Genomic DNA, 19,330 nt, shown 5'->3' with positions numbered 1-19,330 from the left:
CTGGTGCTTTCTTGAAGCGTAGTCGTCCAAGGGCTGCTCTCAGGTCGTTTTCAATAACCTTCGTTACCGTCATGGTGCCCTCCTCCGTTGTTCCATCCTCTTCAGGAAAGTCACTAGGATCATCTGGTACCAGTTGATCCGGAGTCGACGTGAAAGTGGTCTCCAGCATAGTTGCTGCAACTTCAGCCTTTCCCTCTTCCTTGACCAGGTGAGTCGATCGGTGGGTCGATCCGAATGTTGTGGCAAAGAGAAGCTGCCATTCTCCAGATGCTCCCATCTTCGGATCGGAGGGAAGCAACCTTCCTTTCCCACGTCGTCTGTCAGTGGTCTTCGATGAGCCGCCTCACTTCGGCTCGTTTTCTTCTAAACCGTGCCCCATCCGCGGGACATTTGGTTCTTTAAAATCGTCGTCGAAGCCGATTTCTTTAGCGGATGCGGCGAAGGATGGAATTCGGCAGCGTCAGATGTCCAGAAGGGCTGACCACGTTTATTGGCACGGTGTTCTCTAATGCTTGGTCCACACCAGCTGTTATGACAGAAGCATATTCATCCAGCACAGCTTGTGACGTCAGTGATGGCGGCTGTTCCGGTAAAATGTCGGACAGGATCTGCCTGTACCCTGCCCAGTGTGTTTTATCCAGGCACCGCACCTGCCGTGGGGGAAGTAACGTGGGGCAGCATCCCAGATAGGTGCAGACTGGGTAGTGGTCGCTGTCCAACGTCGGTGTCGCCACGAGAGAAAGCGAACTCGTGAGCCTACGGTGCAGCGCAATATCTAAGACGTCTTCGCTCCTGCCGTGGTGCTGATGCGTTGGCCCATGTGGACCCGCGACGCGTACTCCGTTGTTCTGAGTCCATGTGAGCAGAGCTTCACCCCGAGGGTTCGGTGCAATCGAATGCCATGCAGCATTCTTTGCATTTTGATCCCCGAGAAAAACGATCCCCGACGGCCGTGACCCGGAGAAGATGACTTCGAAGTCCCGTGTTGCTAGAGGTCGTTTTGGGGGGAGATAGAGTGAGAGACCCCACTGTGAGAGAGCCGAGCGAAGTATATACTTTAATTGCTGTCGCCTCTAGATGCAGTCGAGCTGATAGGTCAATTTTTCTCGCAGCCAGGTCAAGCGAAACGAGGACCGCCGTGCCCCCTCCTCTTGTTTGCCGGTAATCTCGGTAAACTGCATAGCCTGGAACGCCGTATGAAGTTCCAGGACGGAGATGAGTCTCTTGCAGGCAGACGATTGAGATTCTTGCCTTCCGTAGAAATGCAAGCAATTAAGGGGTCTTTCGCTTCAAAGCGCCGCCGACATTCCATGTGGCTAGGATGATAGATTTATTTGATTCCCGCCTATGGTCCATTTTGGTTTGGGAAAATAGCGGTAAGGGCGACAGTTAAAGCTTGCAGCTGTTGTTGCAATAGCGCAGCAGAGGACGTCAATGCTTCCGGGATGGAAGAGAGGGATATAGCCAAAGTTGGAGTCGGCATCTGCGAGTCTGCAGCCCGCCTCTTCTGGAGAAGAGGAATTTTTATTTCTTCCCCCGTCTCCCTGGCGACCGGAGCCGGCGTCGAGAGTGGAGGAAAGTCAAGGTGCTTGCACATGGTCGGACGTTGGGTTGCGTTTGTTGGGTGTCCCGGCTTCGACGCGTTAAAGGTACCAAGCGTCTTTTGTTGAGGAGAAGGCAGCTCTGTTTCAGCGGCGGTGTTCTTCGCCCCCTGGGTTGGTGCGCCTTTCCTCCGGAGGCTAGCCATCTTCATCTCCTTCTGATTGGCGTGGACAGGGCATGTCCTGAAAAATGCTGGATGGTTTCCTCCGCAGTTACAGCAACAAGTCTTCTTCCTTTCCTTGTCCGAACATTGGATGCCTTCATGTGCACCAGCACTCTTGTAGCATCGCGGGGCTGCCGTGCAGTTGGAAGATGCGTGTCCGAATCGGGTGGTCCTCATAGAAGCACGCTGGCTATATATACCTTCTGATCAAAGGAGGGGGGTTGGTCGTAGAGGGAGGTTGGAGGGGTAAAAAGGTTACAATGTAGCTGGGAAGAAAAGAGAATTAAATTTTTGACTTAGAAGAGTGGTAGGTCTAGGAGTTGGGAGTGGGAGGGATAAGAAATTTCGTTGGTAAGATCATCTTTCCAACGAGGGGAGGGATTCATTTGCACTAAATTCAGCATTTCACAACTTTTGAATAACGTATCACAAGATTTAATCACTTTCTTAATTTCTTGTTGAAACCTGGGGGTTGGGTCTGAACGAAGTACTTCAATGTTATTGTCCCTGATGAAGTCTCCACATTTCGTGATGTAGGTATTTCGTTCTAATACAACCAATGCGCTGCCTTTATCTGCTTTCTGGATGATCAAATTTTTATCTGTCACTGAATGTTTAATGGATTTTAAGGCCTCGTACTCGGTATAATACTTTTTCTTTTTTACTTCTAGTTGTGAGAATGGCATTTGCACTAGTTTCATCATTTAACAACTTTTGAATAATGAATCCCTCAGCACCATGGTTTTTCGGTAGATCAGTTTCTAGCACATCTAAATTCTATCCATTCTAATGTACAATTCACGTGTGAAAAAGAGGAAAAAGGTTCCCTGAATTTCCTCGACCTATCCATTTCTAAAGACAAAGACGGGTTACAGTATTCCATTTTTAGGAAAGAAATGTATACAGGCCAATTAATTAATTCCTCTTCAAGGCATTGCTTCACCCAAAAGCTTTCGCAGTGATCCACCGTTTAACCGCTATCCCTAAGTAAAAATTCAATGTAAATAAGGAACTTAATGTAATTAAAACGTTAGCAGTTAACAATGGTTATTCAGAAGATCTAATAAATAAAGTTTACCGGAATAAACTTACAAAAATAGCCTTAAGCCACATTTACAACCCCGAACATTTAAAAGATCCCACTGCCAAATGGCGGAGAATACTATATCTTGGGACTATTTCTCAAAAAGTAATTAAAAGTTTTCCTAAAGAAAAAATTTAATGTGCCTTTTACAGTGGTTCAAGCCTTAAGAACCTGATCTCTCGCACTAAAGACAAAGTCCCCAAAAACGAGAGGAGTGGAGTGTATGAGTTAAAGTGCTCAGATTGAAGCACAAAGTATATTGGGAAAACAGGACGGAAATTTAAAGAAAGGATTCAAGAACACCAAACATGTGTAAAAAATAAGAACATAACATCCCTCTTTGCAAAGCACCTCATCGAAAGTGACTATAACAGTGACTTTGTGACAAAAATTATCAAAGGCTCGATGCTTTGGAGCAGTTAGAAATTTTGAAATTTTGTTGGAAAGATGACCTTGCCAACGAAATTTTGTATCCCTCCCACTCTCCTCTCCTAGACCTACCACTCTTCTAAGTCAAAAATTTATTTCTCTTTTCTTCCCAGCTACACTGTAACCTTTTTACCCCTCCAACCTCCCTCTCTGACCAACCCCCACTCCTATGATCAGAAGGTATATATAGCCAGCGTGCTTCTATGAGGACCACTTGATGATGACGTTCAACGCCGAAACCTGGGTCGTGTTATTAAAATAAAGTGTGTGGAATAACAAAGTCAATTATTTCATTACATTTCAATATGTTATGCAAATTTCATAAAGTTACTCTTGAGACAACAAATTTTAGATGAAAGAGGAAGCAATGCAAGACAAACGAGAGGAATTTCTACCAGTGCGTGGAGGATTTAAGTGATTTCTTATATCTCCCGTTAAAGCCTCTTCTTGGGCACTCTTATCCCCCTCCTGCCCTTCTTTCCAGCCTCAATCCAATGTCCTAACTATAAGATTGTGGTCGCAATGTGCATCCGCTCCCGGGGGGATGCCCTTGAACCTTCTCAGTGATCCTTCTCCGCCAAGACCGCTTCTAACCCCTTAGTCAAACCTTGATAGGATAATATAACTATTTCCACCTGTTTGTTCTTCGAGGCGTCATTCATTTGAACCTACGCTTTAAAATGCTTTAAACATGTGCTAAATATTTTTGATAACTCTCCTTTGGAAACATGAATCTCTCCTCACCTTGCGAGTGGAGATTTGAAAGTGAGATTGAAGATGGAGAGATCTGTGGAAAGAGATGAACCTTATGATACCATTCTTCTCCAGATAGGAAACACTCCTTATCGAGTAATAACAATCATAATTTCTTCCTTTACTGTTAACATCTGTATATATTTGTATTTAACAAGCCGGATAACAATAGTTTTACCCTAAAAAGTACCAGTCAACCAGCTTATTTCTCTCTTCTATTTCAGGAGGCATTGGCCGTATCCCGCAGTGGTGTTTTCGTAACTTCTCCATTTCCAATCGCCCGACGTACGTGAGAAAGGTAAAGTACAAAACATATCATTATGTATCGATGAGTATTCAGGGCTAAATCGGAAAAAAATACTGCAGGGAATTAGCCGGAATAATAGTTCTCCATTCTAAACTCCGATATAACAAAATGTATTTTAAGCAATGAGAAATTAGTACCAACATCTTAGGTTTTCATTTTTGCATCATCATTTCTGGGATCAATTATCATCAATATTCTCTTCAAACTTTTCATGCGCTTGTGTAGTTGTTTTTGTTTTTCATATGCAATATACCAGAGGCCTTGCCCCCGGTACGACAGCCCTCACTTCGCTAGCTCCCCCCTCGCGCCCACCCGTGCTGCGGGGGAGGGCGCTTTCAGTGGCGCATTGGATTTCGAGGAATATTGTGCATCTTACAATTGTCCTTTCCTCTCTCTCTATAAAGGGTCGAAAGTCGAGGAGGTGTCTTTTCCATGACCGCGTCGAATAGCTTTTTTAATGTTACCACTGACTTTTCTCTTTTTATTTCCTGGTGGAATATCTGCTTGGGGATAAACCAACATAACTGTTTTGAGAAGCATTTATTCTGAATTTAAACGTTAAATTTAACTTTTACGCTTCAGTGAATGCTTAAAATACGAGGGCTGTCCAGAAAGTAACTTCTGTTTTCGTGCAGCGTGATGAGTAGTGGGAGAGGGAGCCGAATGTCTCGAATATGTGACGCACACAGTATGGGTCAGTACGCCTCGAGCTGCAGTGGCTGTAAGGTCGTGCCGCTTGTCGTTTGTTTACAAAAGCTAGTCAAAAGTTTATGATACAGTTAAAATTCACGTCAAATGCGAAGTCCAATCACTGATTAGATTTTTACTGGTAAAAAACTTGAAAACCGCTGACCCTAATCGGGAAATTTGTACTTTGAACCGACGAAGGAACAGTGTTGTGCATCAGTGTTGTCGTTCGTTTAAGAGTGGACACACAAATGTCCACGATGATGGTGTCACAGAAGTGGCCGTGCGTCTGTGGTGGTGTACAATGAACTGCTAAACCTGAAAATTGACGAAAAGTTCGTGAAAACCGGTGTTTTACGATATCTGAAATCTTAATAAAGTTGTCTACAGATATCTACGACTCTATTGCATGGAAACACGACTGAATAATCAGGCTTATATATCTTTCTCTACACCTACAAATTACACCGCCGCTGAGGGGCGAGTGGCGGGGGGTGTTAGGCCAGCATTCTTAAAAGAGAACAAAACCACATGCAAAATCAACACATCCATGCAAACCTATACCCACAGTGGCGTATACATTCATGAAAAAACGCTTTCAGCATACTAGCATGCAAATACATGTAATATCAACTGACTAAAAAAGTGTATCTTCTGATGTAGGAAAAATGTATCAAATAACGTGCAAGCTAGAATTTGAAGAGCAAGAAGGTGAAATTACACTACCACATACAGCGGTCCCCCCCCCCAAGAACACAGGTAGGCAATGTGACCCAACGCTGCAGAAATGGGGAGAGTCCCCCCACAATAGAGAGAGACGAGGGGTGGAAGGGAAAACCTAAAAACAGACAAGGCATGGTAAGCGATAACGTAACGGCCACTACATTCATTAAAGGACATTCTAATGCGGTCATGCGGGAAGGGTTTTGACAACAAAACACACGAGGTTAGTGAAAGTGCATGCAATTGAGAAGAACTAATTATTCCTTAGACCCTGTGGGTGTATGCTTCGTGTCGTTATAGGTTTTAAGCTCGCCTCGTCGAGGTGCCGTCAATGGTTGGCTGCGATCTCAGGCGGCAAAATGTTTTGCTAAAGAAATGTGTAAACTAGTTCAGAAATAGGACAAATATTGAAATCTGCTTGGCGAATGTGAATAAAATGTTAAAGATGCGCTGATTTTAGATGAAAGTAATACATTTTCTATATCTATTCAAGTGTGCTCTTTACTGCATAATGGAGGTCTCTTTCTAAACAGCTCTTGTTACTTCGAAATTGATTCTTTTTAGGAGTTTTTCCGCGTATATTCTTCTTCGGTAATGGCACGGATTACTAAGGAGATACTTTGCAAATGTTCATAATTTTAAGAAAGTTTTGGAATATTTTCTTGAAGTATTTAGATTTTCAGTTTGAAAGCTGAAATCTCGATAAGAATTTTCATTCAAGTTTTTCACTCTTTTCGTACTTTCACGAGCATTATTTGTATGGTAGTTTTTCAAATGAAATAAAGCTCTCCAGAGATATAAATGACCTATGCACGCCTGCTATATTAAAGTTGACGTCAAATATCAGGGGCTCAACCTGAGGCTACATGTGGCCAAAATGTAGAATGTAATATGATATGACATTTTATAACCTGAAAAGTTTGAAAGTTTTTGACTCATCAGAAAAATGTCTTTGGCTAAACTTTTGTTTTAGGATAGACTTAAAATAATTGCAATGTCATAGTAAAAAATGCTTGTTCAAACGGCGGGTACGCAAAGGAGTTCATTTATGCAAAAGCAAATCAGTGCCTCTATTATGAGGATCAGTCAATTTATACGTGTATTGTGGCTGCATTTTCCACGAATTCATTTCCGAACAAAGTCAACTTTGATACTTGAAGTAAGAGACGGCAATCCTAATGGAAATTCGCGCCAGTTCGATTAATTTCATAAGCCAGGTCGATGCAGATAGGTAACAGGAGTAATCAGAATATTTGCTATTAATTACGTACTACGTCAATGTTAAATGTTGAAGGGAATATTCACGTGGAAGACCGAGAGACAAGTATAAAGGAAACATTGAACAGGACGTTGGAGAGGAGTGGAGAAGAAGGGAGGGGTTGGGAGAATCAGCAATGGACATAGACAAAATGGAGGGATGCAGGAAAACAATCCCAGGATTGTAATACTGAGGATGATACACATTAAATAAAAACATTGGTTGCTAGTAATTAATTTAATTTTAAAAAGTTAATTCCTTGCTTTGCGCGTATCTTTTGTGGAAATTTTATTTGTTTGGTAAGAACAACGAAATATAGGATGTAATGAGAGCTTCGAGGGGGAAATGCAGAAGATGTCAAATATCGAGCAAGAGGAGAGGAAGCAGGAGTTTTGAAGGCCGTGGTAGAGTAAATGATGGCGCGTGAGTCAGGCGGAGCGAGGAAATAAATAGTGGGCGCCCTACACCAAGACGGGCACACTCTGTCCGCAACCCAATCCTATCAGAAGTACATTATCCAGCTTACCCGTCTAACCAATTACCAACCTCGCATATCCTACAATAACTCCTATATAAATATCCACCCGAAATCTCCATCCGACCACCGTAAGATTAGATCCTTCCTAGATTCAAATCACCTCTCCTATTTCACCAATCCCATCCCCTCCGAAAGACGTCGAGCCTTCATAATATAAGGCATACCTCCCATCACCTCAACCGAACAGGTATACAAAGACCTGGACGTAGCTGGCTTTACCTTAAGAGGCATAGTAAAAATGCAGTCTGACCTCCACCAAGCCTCCTCCTTTACCCATCTAAAAGTCACATTAGAGGACCCTTCGCGAGAGAGCGATCTGCTTAACCTCAAGTCATACTGTGGTATTGACATTAAAATTGAAGAGTTCATTCCCTCCGTCGATCCCTCACAGTGCGTCCAATGCCAGCGCTTTGGCCACACTAAGAAATACTGTCGTCTCCCACTCAGATGCCGAAAATGCGGCAACAATCACTATAAATCTAATTGCCCGCTCCCCGCCGACAGTCCCAGCTACTGCTGTAACTGCGGTGGTCAGCATGCAGCAACTTATCGCGGCTGCCCGGTATTTCTCGAAGCCAAGGCTCGGAAATTAGGCCAACCTCTACCTACTCCTGACCCCGGCATTATCCCTCTTCCCCCACCCGCTGAAAACTTCTGGGACAAAAGAACTGCAGCCAGTAATAGGAAGGTTCAAACTAACCCCTACATTGATGAATTCCCCCCTATTCCCCCACCTCCATCATCTACACCCCCTGTAACTCCATTCATTTGCCCTCCTCCTCCAGAACTATCCTACCTACCCCCGCCACCGCCACTTCTATACTATGGCGAGGATATCCTAGGACTTAAAGTCATACCCCCCCTCCTTCATTTCAAGACACAAAAACAATTCCTTCATCCCTCACACTGCTTCCTGATCCTCAACTTCCCCAATTGATTGACCACACACCACACCCACTCTCCCTTCAACCTGTTACTACTCACATACCTGCCTCCCACCTCACCTCTGATCCCTCCTCTCCTCTTTTTAACTGGCCGGCATTAATTCAAAGAACTACCGCATTTCTTGCAAAATTACTCAGTTCCCCGGCCCACGAACGGGCGGTTTTATTCCTTAACTTCTTCTCCTCCTTAGCTTCTTCTCTTCTGAACTATGGCAGCACAACGATCTAAAATTTCTCACTTATCCGTCCTCTCCTGGAACTGCCACGGCATTCGTGCCAAGCTCACGGAACTCCACCTGCTCATTGCCAAGCACTCACCTGACATAATCACTCTGTCCGAAACCTTTCTTACACACAAGCACACCCTATACATCCCAGGTTACACTTCATACAGATTGGATCGCCCTGTCGCTGACGGCGCTCATCCGCAAGGAGGTGTAGCCATCAGCATCAAATCCACGCTTCAGCACACACACCTTCCTAACACAACCTCAAACCTCGAGCACATTGGCATTTCACTCCATACACTACTTGGTCCTGTCAACATCTTCAGTGTATACATACCCCCCAAACAGAGCTCCATTTCTTCACTCAAGCATCTAACTCACCCCATGCACCCACCATAATCATTGGCGATCTTAACAGTAAGCACTGCAACTGGGGCTGTCGCAGCACCAATTGCAAAGGCAGAGAACTATTTAAGTTCTGTCAGGACCTGGACATCTCTCTTCACACTCCAAACGAGTACACTCACATCTCCCAACATCTTGGCACTGACACCTCTGACATACTAGACATTGCTTTATCCATCAACTAACCATTCCATATTCCAGCTAAAGTCCTGCACCATTACTCTTCCGATCATCTTCCCGTAATCTACTCCATCGAAACTGCTGCCGTAGATACTCTTCCCATAACCTCACGCACACATAACTGGGGCAAATTTCAGCGCAACATAGCCGCCTTCCCTGACACATATCTTACAGCCCTTGATCAACCATCTATAGATCACAGCATAGAAGTACTATCTGACCACATTCACTCCGCACTCAATAAGTCGCTCAACAACCCAATTCTCACACCTCTACTATCATCCGCTCTCCCCACTTACATAAAAACACTATTAACTGATAGAAACAGACTAAGAAAATTATTTCAGAGGACTAGATCACCACACATCAAAACGCAATACAACAGCCTACACGCAGCAGTCAAACGGGAAATACAAAAACATAAGAACACACAGTGGAACAATAAAATAACTACACTCAACCGAAACGACAACTCCCTCTGGAAAATGACACGCGCCCTCAAAAACACCATCAAGTCCACTCCACCACTCTTACACCAAGACAGGAAACTAACCACTGACACCGAGAGAGGCGAAGCTTTCCTCGAAAGAATGCTAGGTGCTTTTTCTTCTCCATCTCTCCACTCACCGACATCTGAAGCCGACATCTATGCGTCCGCTACACTATACTTACCTTCTCCAGAACCACAGACATGTTCACTAAAAGAAGTGCAATCCATCATTGCTGCTCTGCCTAACAAGTGCTCCTCTGGTCCCGATAACATCCCCACTAAAGCTCTCAAATTTCTCCCCATTTCTTGTATCTCTCTCCTGACTGACATCTTCAATGCCTGTCTTGCCTCCTCCTACTTTCCTTCTTCTTGGAAGTGCAGCAATGTCATCATGATCCCTAAACCAGCTAAACCACTCTCAGACGTCCACAGTTACAGGCCCATTTCCCTTACCTGCGCCTTCAGCAAAGTCCTCGAAAAAATCATTCTAGCTAGACTAAAATCCCTTCCGTTCCCCCTGTTCAGACAGGAACAATTCGGCTTTGCCTCAAATACCTCAACAGTTCACCAAATTAATCGCCTCACTGAACTCATCCTATCAGGATTTAATAGGAAAATGATTACAACCGCGGTATTTCTTGATATTAGCCAAGCCTTCGATAAGGTTTGGCACAACGGCCTACTACTAAAATTACATAACAAAAATATTCCCCCATTCCTCATTAAAATTATTCAGTCATTCCTCTGTAACCGCACCTTTTCTATCCTCCATCACTCCTACCACTCCCCATTTCAAAAACAGCTAACGGGTGTTCCCCAGGGAGCCGTGCTCAGTCCCCTCCTATTTAATATATTTATAGATGATCTTCCATCCCACCCTCTCACTCATCTCTTCTTATATGCTGATGACACCACAATAGCGGCCCAAAGCTGGTGGCCAAGTAAAACGGACGATGCTCTTCAAGACCATCTCTACCTCATAGGTGACTGGCTTGAGGAATGGAAGTTATCCGTCAACCCGGAAAAAAGTACTAAACTCTGCTTCTCCCGGTCTCGTTCCGAAACCACCCACACCTATCTTTCCCTTGACCTTAAACTCATTCCTCAGAAACCCACCGTAAGCTTTCTCGGAGTCACCCTCGATGAAAGGCTAAGTTTTTCTCCCCACGTCACGACCAAACTTGCGAAACTCCGTAGATCCACCTTTTCCTTCCAACCTCTACTTTCCCGAACATCCAAAACTTCCTTAAACTCCAAACTAGCAATTCTTCAGTCAATTCTTTTACCCCAGGTCCTTTATGCATCCCCCGTATGGGCAAATGCCCCAAAAACTGCAATCGCAGGCATCCAAGTGTGGCTAAATAAGCTGCTAAGACGCATAGCGGGCGCGCCGTGGTTTATTCCCAATACCGCAATAAGGAAGGAACTAAACATGTACACAGTCAATGACCTCATACTGAGAGCTACAAAAAGTTACAGCAGATCGCTCCGCATATCCAAGAACCCTCTCATTTCCTCCCTCTGGTCTGACTCTCTACCTCCAGGTAAAGCCAAATACCCCCAGCAAATCCTGAAATCCGCTCCTAACATTCCTTCTAAAAAGAAAATTCCCAAATTTCCTCAAACCACCTCCCTTCACCCTGCACTGAACCAACCCTACATTACCTTTCCCAAAACCAGAAAACGAAAGTCACCAACTAACCAACAAAACCACCCAGGCCCAGGCGCACCAGTTCTCCCTCACCTCACTCCACCTGACCCAACCTAATTCCTTAACCAAATGATAAAGTTAAAAAAAATAAATAAATAATAATAATAATAATTATTTTAAAAAAAACAACACACAATAAAAGAATAATAAAAAAAATAAAAAATAAATAATAATTGAAAAAAAAAGAAAGAAAAAAAAATATAAATAATGATAATATAATAAAAATAAAAAAATATATATACAAAAAAAATAAATAAATAAATATACATAAAAAACTAATTTAAAAAAAAAACCCACAACCCGCTTTATACCTAACACTCACATTTCCCTAATATTTCCCCTTTTCCTAGCACTATCCCTCATACTCCATGCCTCCAGTGGAACCAGTTCCGAAGGAGAAGTTATAGGATCACTTCAATCGACTTGGACTTGGAAGACGGGCACTAAATGCGGCGGAAGATTGAAACGGAGCGCCTGAAGTTCGCGGCGGAAAAGATCGAAATGTTTGCTAAACATCACGGAACTCATGGGCGTCCTCAGAAAGAAAGAGGCGAGGCGCGAACATGATACGCACTGGCTCTGCGGGCAGTGAGTGAATGGGAGGCACCTTGGCAGGGTGCATGCCTAGGGCTTTGCACTGTTTTCGTTATATCCTTGGAGCATCTGCTGTCTGGTATAACTGCTTTCGAGGTATGAGTTGAAATAGAGGTATCGTATTAAAAGTATCGGTAACAATTTTGTTTTAACGTTTGCGCGAAGTGCTGAATTCAGACCGTCGGTTAAGTGTAAGCATGATCGCAGATCGTATTGGCATTGATAAGATGACAGTGCACTGTATTATCAATGAAAATTTGACGATGCGAAAGATCTGCGCTGAACTCGTCGTCCCGGAGGTCTTTGGACGGACGACCAAAAGAGCAGAGTCGAGCGTCTGCTAGCAAAGACCTTGACATCGCAACGATTTCCCAAACCCCTTAAAGTCCCGAATTGGTGCCAGCAGACTATTTCCTATTCCCAGGAGTGTAATTCTCCCTTCTTTTAAGAACACCAAGATTGGACCCCAAGCGCCCTCAAAGAAGTTTGCATGCGTACCCTTAAGGACTTTCCGCCTACCAGGGAGCCTTTGAGTCATGCAAAAGCCGCCGGTAAAAGTACGTCGACGCTCAAGGGATGTACTTGAAAGAATATTGAGGCTTTGCAGCAATATCTAGCGATATAAATCTTTTTTTTTCCAAACCTTTCCCGATACTTTTATACAGAATATGTATTCCACTTTCCTTATGACAATTCATCTGCCCAGTGCACGTGTCTGAATATCTCTTTCATATGCTGAGGTTGTGTTTATTTCATATCTTCTTACACATGTATACCTTCAATTACTTTATATTACATCTAATAATCTAATTTCCCATTGATTTCGATGTTACGTGCAGGTAAACCCAATCACCACGTATTACCGCGGCCCTCTCCCTGCCAAGCATCTTATTCTTCCCTAATTACCTTAACTCCTTCCATGCTCCTTCGCCATCATTCTCTCATTCCTTCTTCGGAGTGGGTTTTCAAAAGCACTGGTGAGAGAATGCACTTTGCCTATCTCCTCCTTTTATTTTTCTTCCGTTTTTCATTAGCACACTAATGACATTTTTCTGATGTCCCAGGAAGTTTGCTCTTTAATTCCTGTGATATTTGTATCATTTGGAACATTTTCTTTTGCTCTACATCGTCCAAGATATGCTCCAAGGTCACCAAGGCCTCACAAATTTGCTTTTTTAGTCAAATCATTATCCACAATCGATGTCCTAGGGGTAAACCTTTTTTGAGCCGATTTCATTTCTTAATCCGACTTGGTTTTCAGATTTTCCCTTCAATTTTTCCATCTATTCTTCATCTAATTCTTCGTGTTAGTGTTTTAGACGCATTTTTTACGAGTTTAAAACCCTTGAAATCCATTTGCAAGTACCTCGCATGCCACTACCAGAGTGCGCGGCGGGGAGTGATAGCCGTGAGTGCAGAAATATTAGTTGATACATTCATTTGAATAAATGTTACCTAATATTTAAAAACTCTCGAGCATGTAAATCGGCTAGATCTCTATGCTTTCATTTTCTTGGAAATCACACCCATTCCTTAAAGCCCCGTCTCCGTCAACCCTCCACTTTGGAGGCTAATCTCGATGTTTTCAAAGTGCGAATCCTGAAAAATGTCTCCAATAGGATTTCCGATGGTCTTATGCCATTTTACGTACTTTATTTACTTGGAAAACATGGAAAGGGCTTTTAATTTCCATCCGTAGTTATCAATGTGATGACTGAAAATTTTAATTTTAAAAATCAACTTAAGTTTCATTCCTTGGCGTTATACGAAACTGTACTGTTTTCCGTCAATTTTAATCTTGTAATGCGTCTGAGAAAATCTTGGAAAGGTGAAACAATTCAATTTGCTTGTTTTGATGATGACAAACGCTGTCCACGAAGGTTTCCGTTCACTATAAATTACAGATTCAGGTGTGATGTGGTGGAAATGTTCCGTAATAACAGATACGAAGACTACTGCAATTTTCCTCTAAATGAAATTTTTATTCACGACCAGTTTCAATTCACTGCGTCACTTTTGAGTGGGTTTTTACTTCAAAATGATTCAGTGCATCGAAACTGGTCGTGAATAAAATTTTCATCAAGTGGAAAATTGCAATAGTCTTAATCTCCGTTATAGCGTTTCTCTTCACATATTGGAGCAGAAAACATCACACGGTCTTAGGAATGGACAATGGAGTGAAGGAGGGACGCACTCCTTTTTTCAGTAGTAGTTTTTAGGGAAGGCGACCGACAGCTGAGGTCATTTGCGCCATAGGGGATGGACAGGAAAGGATGAAGGGTGGACAGAAACCCAGTGTCGGCATTAACCTACTCTTTACGAAAGGCACCAAGAGGTCCGCAGCTTAACGTCCCATCCGACGGACGGCGTACTTACTCAAAGTGCCCTCCACAAAGCACCTCAAGTAGGGATCGAGATGCCTCTGAAAAATATTCAACACCGCCGGGATTTGAACCCGCGCCCTCAGGGTAGGAAGCCAGTACGTTAGCCCCCGCACCATCTCGATCCCCCCTTTTTTCATATTTTTGAGATGCATTCACCGACTTAAGTAAGGCAACCAAATTAAAGGTGGCATCCAATTCAATTTTGAACATTCATGTGAGTGCCCTCGAACTTCCTTTGACGATATTCTCTCAACATTATAGTTAGGAACAGTGTTTTTGATTGATTTTATAAATCGTTGAAATGAAATTCCTTTTGAATAAATTACTACGTTAAAAAGCTACTCTTTAAGAAAGGAATGCCACTTCCATCCAATGCTGTAGAACATTATTAGAAAAATTACACGGAAAGTATTTGATCATGAATTTAATATCTGCTCCTGTCGTAAAATTATGCACAGATTGGTATCAATTACGCCTGCGTTTTAAAATAGCTTTCAATACTTTTTTACTTCTCGGACAGGTGGCATAAATACCGTTCGTTATAGGACGACAAAATCAAAAATTAAAGTACATATTATACTACCAAATAGTTAAGTTTCACGACTGTTGATAATGATTTTATAGTAGCCTACCTTTTCGGAAATATTAGGCGAGATGACTCTTCGTTTATAAAGAATGATATTTGCGGGGTTGATCATGATTGGAGAATAAAGGAAATTTGGTTCGGTACTTGCATAATTCATCTTACCGCGCCGCAAGTCTCGAGTCTCCCAATGATAGGAATGGCTAACACATTACGTCTGATCATTTGAAATTATTTATCAAAATATTTTTCCACTAAATGTACTGAAAGCTGTCACAATGATTGAGGAAATAATATTTTGGAATATATGCTTCAATCTTTAATATAATGTAATGAATGTATTGTGAAAAAATTTGAATGTCAGTAACTACGTAGTCTTTTGGAAGAAAATGCGGATTAACGGAATCTCTGCCAGAATACTAGCGCCAACATTTAGTTATGGGGTCGTTTTTTGTGGTACTTTTTTACTATTCAATGGCGCTTTGCATACGCTTAAAATTTGTCTTTATTCCCCGCTTGAATTCACGGAATGTGTGGGGAACTTGAAAACCTTATTTTATGGACGCTGGTCAAAACAACAAATTACGTGTCGACATAAATGGAGATTTAATTAAAACTGTGTCTTAAATCGATTATTCATGCCGAGTTGATTATGAATACATTTTATTCGCTGTAATTCTAGTGAAAAAAACGACAGTTGAAGTCTTTTCATGGGAAATATTTAAATGGGAGAATTTTTCGGATTGAATTACCAAAGTCAAAGTGTTTTATAGCCAGATAATTCTTAATACATGAAGCTCAGGAGGCGTATCATCGATTATCCTTGAAATGGACACCAGGATTTAAGGGTATATGGGCCGAAAGCCGAACGAAATTAAGCCCTGTCAAAGTATACTTAAATCGCCGTGAATATATTTAAATCGTAAGCTTCTCAGATTAGCGCCATTCATTATGGATTACAGATGAATGACCCAGATCCTTTACTCGAAATCGCAATGGCGGAGGAAACTGGTCAAAGTTAAATACTGAGAATTGCGTATTATTTGACACGTATACTCCATGGAGTGTTTCGCTTTCGAATCACGCAGAAAATTCTATCGATCTTTGTATTGGCACTCCTGGGAACAATTACAGCTGAGATAATTTCTACATCTACCGGCAAGCCGCCGCAAGGGAGTGTGGCCGGGAGTGCCAGGTCACCACCCTTAAACTAAAATAAAACCACACGCAAAACCAAATCATCTTACCTCTACACAAATATTAGTTTGATCATACACTCTAAAAACCTTTATCATGCGAAAGAAAGTAACTATATGCAATAATATTTAATAACAGGATGCGTATATTCAAATCATGCTGTAGAACTAATATAAAGATGGGTATATTAAATAAAAAGAATAACATGCAGGATATCGACAAATATATACACCACCATTTCTAATTATCTACTACGCAATTGCTGTCATGTCTATTATGATCTTTTAAGATTCGAGGAAAAACGACTTTTTAAATATATATCCGCTCTACCATGCATACCTATCCCTGATTTTTCGAGCGTGGTCTTATCTGCGTACCATAGAAGGTCGGGGTTGGAATATATCTTTCCAATCTAGTGAATGCGCAATTCGGTGTTTCCATGTTCTAACACACGAATTGTTCCCTTGTTCCTTCATCCTTCCCGTATATATTTGGAGACAACATGACTCCAATAATGCGACTAATATAGATATCGCAATTTCAGCACAGAGTAAGAAATGACAATAAACCCTAGTCTCGCCTTAGACATTACTTAAACGAGAAAGTTGAGATAGCCTGTTTGACGCGCCTTACCGTGAATGCATCCCGGCTTCCCATCAACGCCATAAGCCAAGCGCTGCCCTCCAACAATTATGCATGAGAATAATTCTGACGGGTTAGCGAATACATTAATGCTTTCAGGGAGTGTTAAATGTTTGCTAATGATTCAAAGAGCATGGAAATGTGTGTATCACGGATGAAATCTGCTTTATTTCCATAGGCTGACTAATTTAATCCTTTATCACTTGTGTAAATGTTTTGTATAAAAAGTATCGGGGAAAGTTTCGGAAAAATATATTATTTCAGATATCGCTATGATGCCATATCAGTTGCAATGCTTACAAGTTTATTAAGAGGCACATCAAACGTTTTCACTGTGGAATCTAATGCGTTTTTAATGTCGACACCGCGGGTCGACTCTTGAAGTGCTAATCTAATCTAATAGTTCTTCTTTGACAACAATTAGTCAGGTGACACAAATCGTATGGAAACTGCCAACTGCGGAAGATGCATGATATCTGTCGATTCGTCAAGGTCTAAGCTGAATGGAATACAGTTCTTCCAATACTTTTTCAAATTATGTTCCAGAGATGTAACAATTGCTGTTATACTTCGCTCGGTTGTGTCTCTCGAGATGGGAATTAGCGAAACAACTAAGTGCAATGCTGCATCATTTCGATCTAAAACTTTAAGTACATCTTCCAAGTTTTTCTAATAAACTCTCCCTCTCCATACGGATGCTGTGCTCGAGCAATCTTCCAGGCATTAACAAAACTGGCTTCAGCCCCATCATTAGCTTGATTGCCTAAGGTCGTCAAAATTTACACCTAATTGTTCACTTAAATTTGATTTAAAAGAAGCAAGTTTATCTGATATTGATTAGGAATTTGGTGGATACTGATTGGAAAAAATTAGAGGATGATTGGTTTCATATTGTTGACATAAATTGCTAGCTTTATAATTTTTGACCGTAGAATTACAAATACCACATAATGTTTTTTCCGTTATTGTCAATAAAAAAGAAACTCTCCTCCCACTCATTGTTAAAACTTCTATTTTCTTGCTCGTTTTTTCTTTTTTATTTCCGTTCTCTGTCGACATGTTTTTAAAAGAACTGGAAATAAGTAAAGAAATTTAGAAAATACAAGTTCTGTGTTATTAAAATAATAGCAACAAATGTTACAAACTACGAAACAAATTATAGCCAACCGTTAAAAAATTTCAGATGCAAATTGTATCCGTAACAAGAGTGATAAGAAATAATTCCTCCAGAGCACAATGTCAACTGTCCGTTGCAATGAAAGATTACAAATTCCAAACCGGTCTGGAGTCGGTCGCCACTGTTTATGTTCGTTCGCACAGTTTTCGATGAGTCGTATCATTCTTAACTTGGACGGAAATGAAATTAGTTACAATGTCGCACTTAGTCTTTCATATTTGTTGTCAGTAATTTAAAAGGCATTTTGAAACATTTACGGAAAGATAATAATTTAAAAAAATATGATAACACAAAAATGAAAAGGGAACTCGGGTACATTTCTCGAGAGCCACAAAACATCCTTGAAAGAGCCGCTCTTGTGGCTCGCGAGCCGCAGCTTGGCCCCCCCTGGTATATGCCACTCCTTCGTCAAAGTTGCTTCATGCCACCTTTCATTTTTCCGAATGATTTTGAAAACAATTTACTGCTCCACAAGGATACGATAGTAGTTTTAGACTGAATTAACTTCGAAGTATTCCAATTGATCAAAGCCTCGTGTTTTGAAAGAGCGTCAGAAAAATTAGCCAAGAGAGGGAGCATGTATGATGTTGCTATTAGTAATAAAAATGTATGTTGATACGTAGCAATAAGAATGGGTGGGATGGCGTCACCTTTTGTATCAGCGTCGTTGGGACGCATGCATACCCAGCCAAATGGAAATAAGTTCAGAGTTTCGACATAAACAACCCGGGCGAGTGGTTTTGGAGGTTATTGAGGTTTGGGCGCCAGGTCCACTTCACCGATTTATCGGCCACGGGACCTCTTTGTCAAACTATCTTGATGGCTAAAATGCCTTTACTCTGTACTCCTGATAAATTATCGAACCGATTCGTGGACATAACACCGACCGCAGCCAACAACCAAGTGAATAAATTTCCGCTCGAAAGACCGAGGGAGTTTCTCGTCGACAGGCGACCGGTTAACGTCGTTGCAATTGACGCTAATGATCGACAGTGGGTCATCGAGGTGACTATTATTTGCTATATAATGCCATGGTAGACCAGGAATTATATTATCATTATTTATTGTTACCCTCGTTCCTAAAAAACAGCAGTTTTTTCGCAAGGGAAATAATTTTTTGAATATTGGAAACATAATTAGAAAAAGGTTTTGCTTAAATATACATTTTGATTTCTCATACATGGTCCATGATGAAAGTTATACGCACGGATTATTTAGAATTTTAAGCACTTGTACGAGTGCGATCAATGAA

The sequence above is a fragment of the Hetaerina americana genome, unplaced genomic scaffold (assembly GCF_022747635.1).
Source record: "Hetaerina americana unplaced genomic scaffold, ioHetAmer1.1.p SCAF_28, whole genome shotgun sequence".
NCBI classification, from domain to species: Eukaryota; Metazoa; Arthropoda; class Insecta; order Odonata; family Calopterygidae; genus Hetaerina; species Hetaerina americana.
This window is presented reverse-complemented; position numbering follows the sequence as displayed.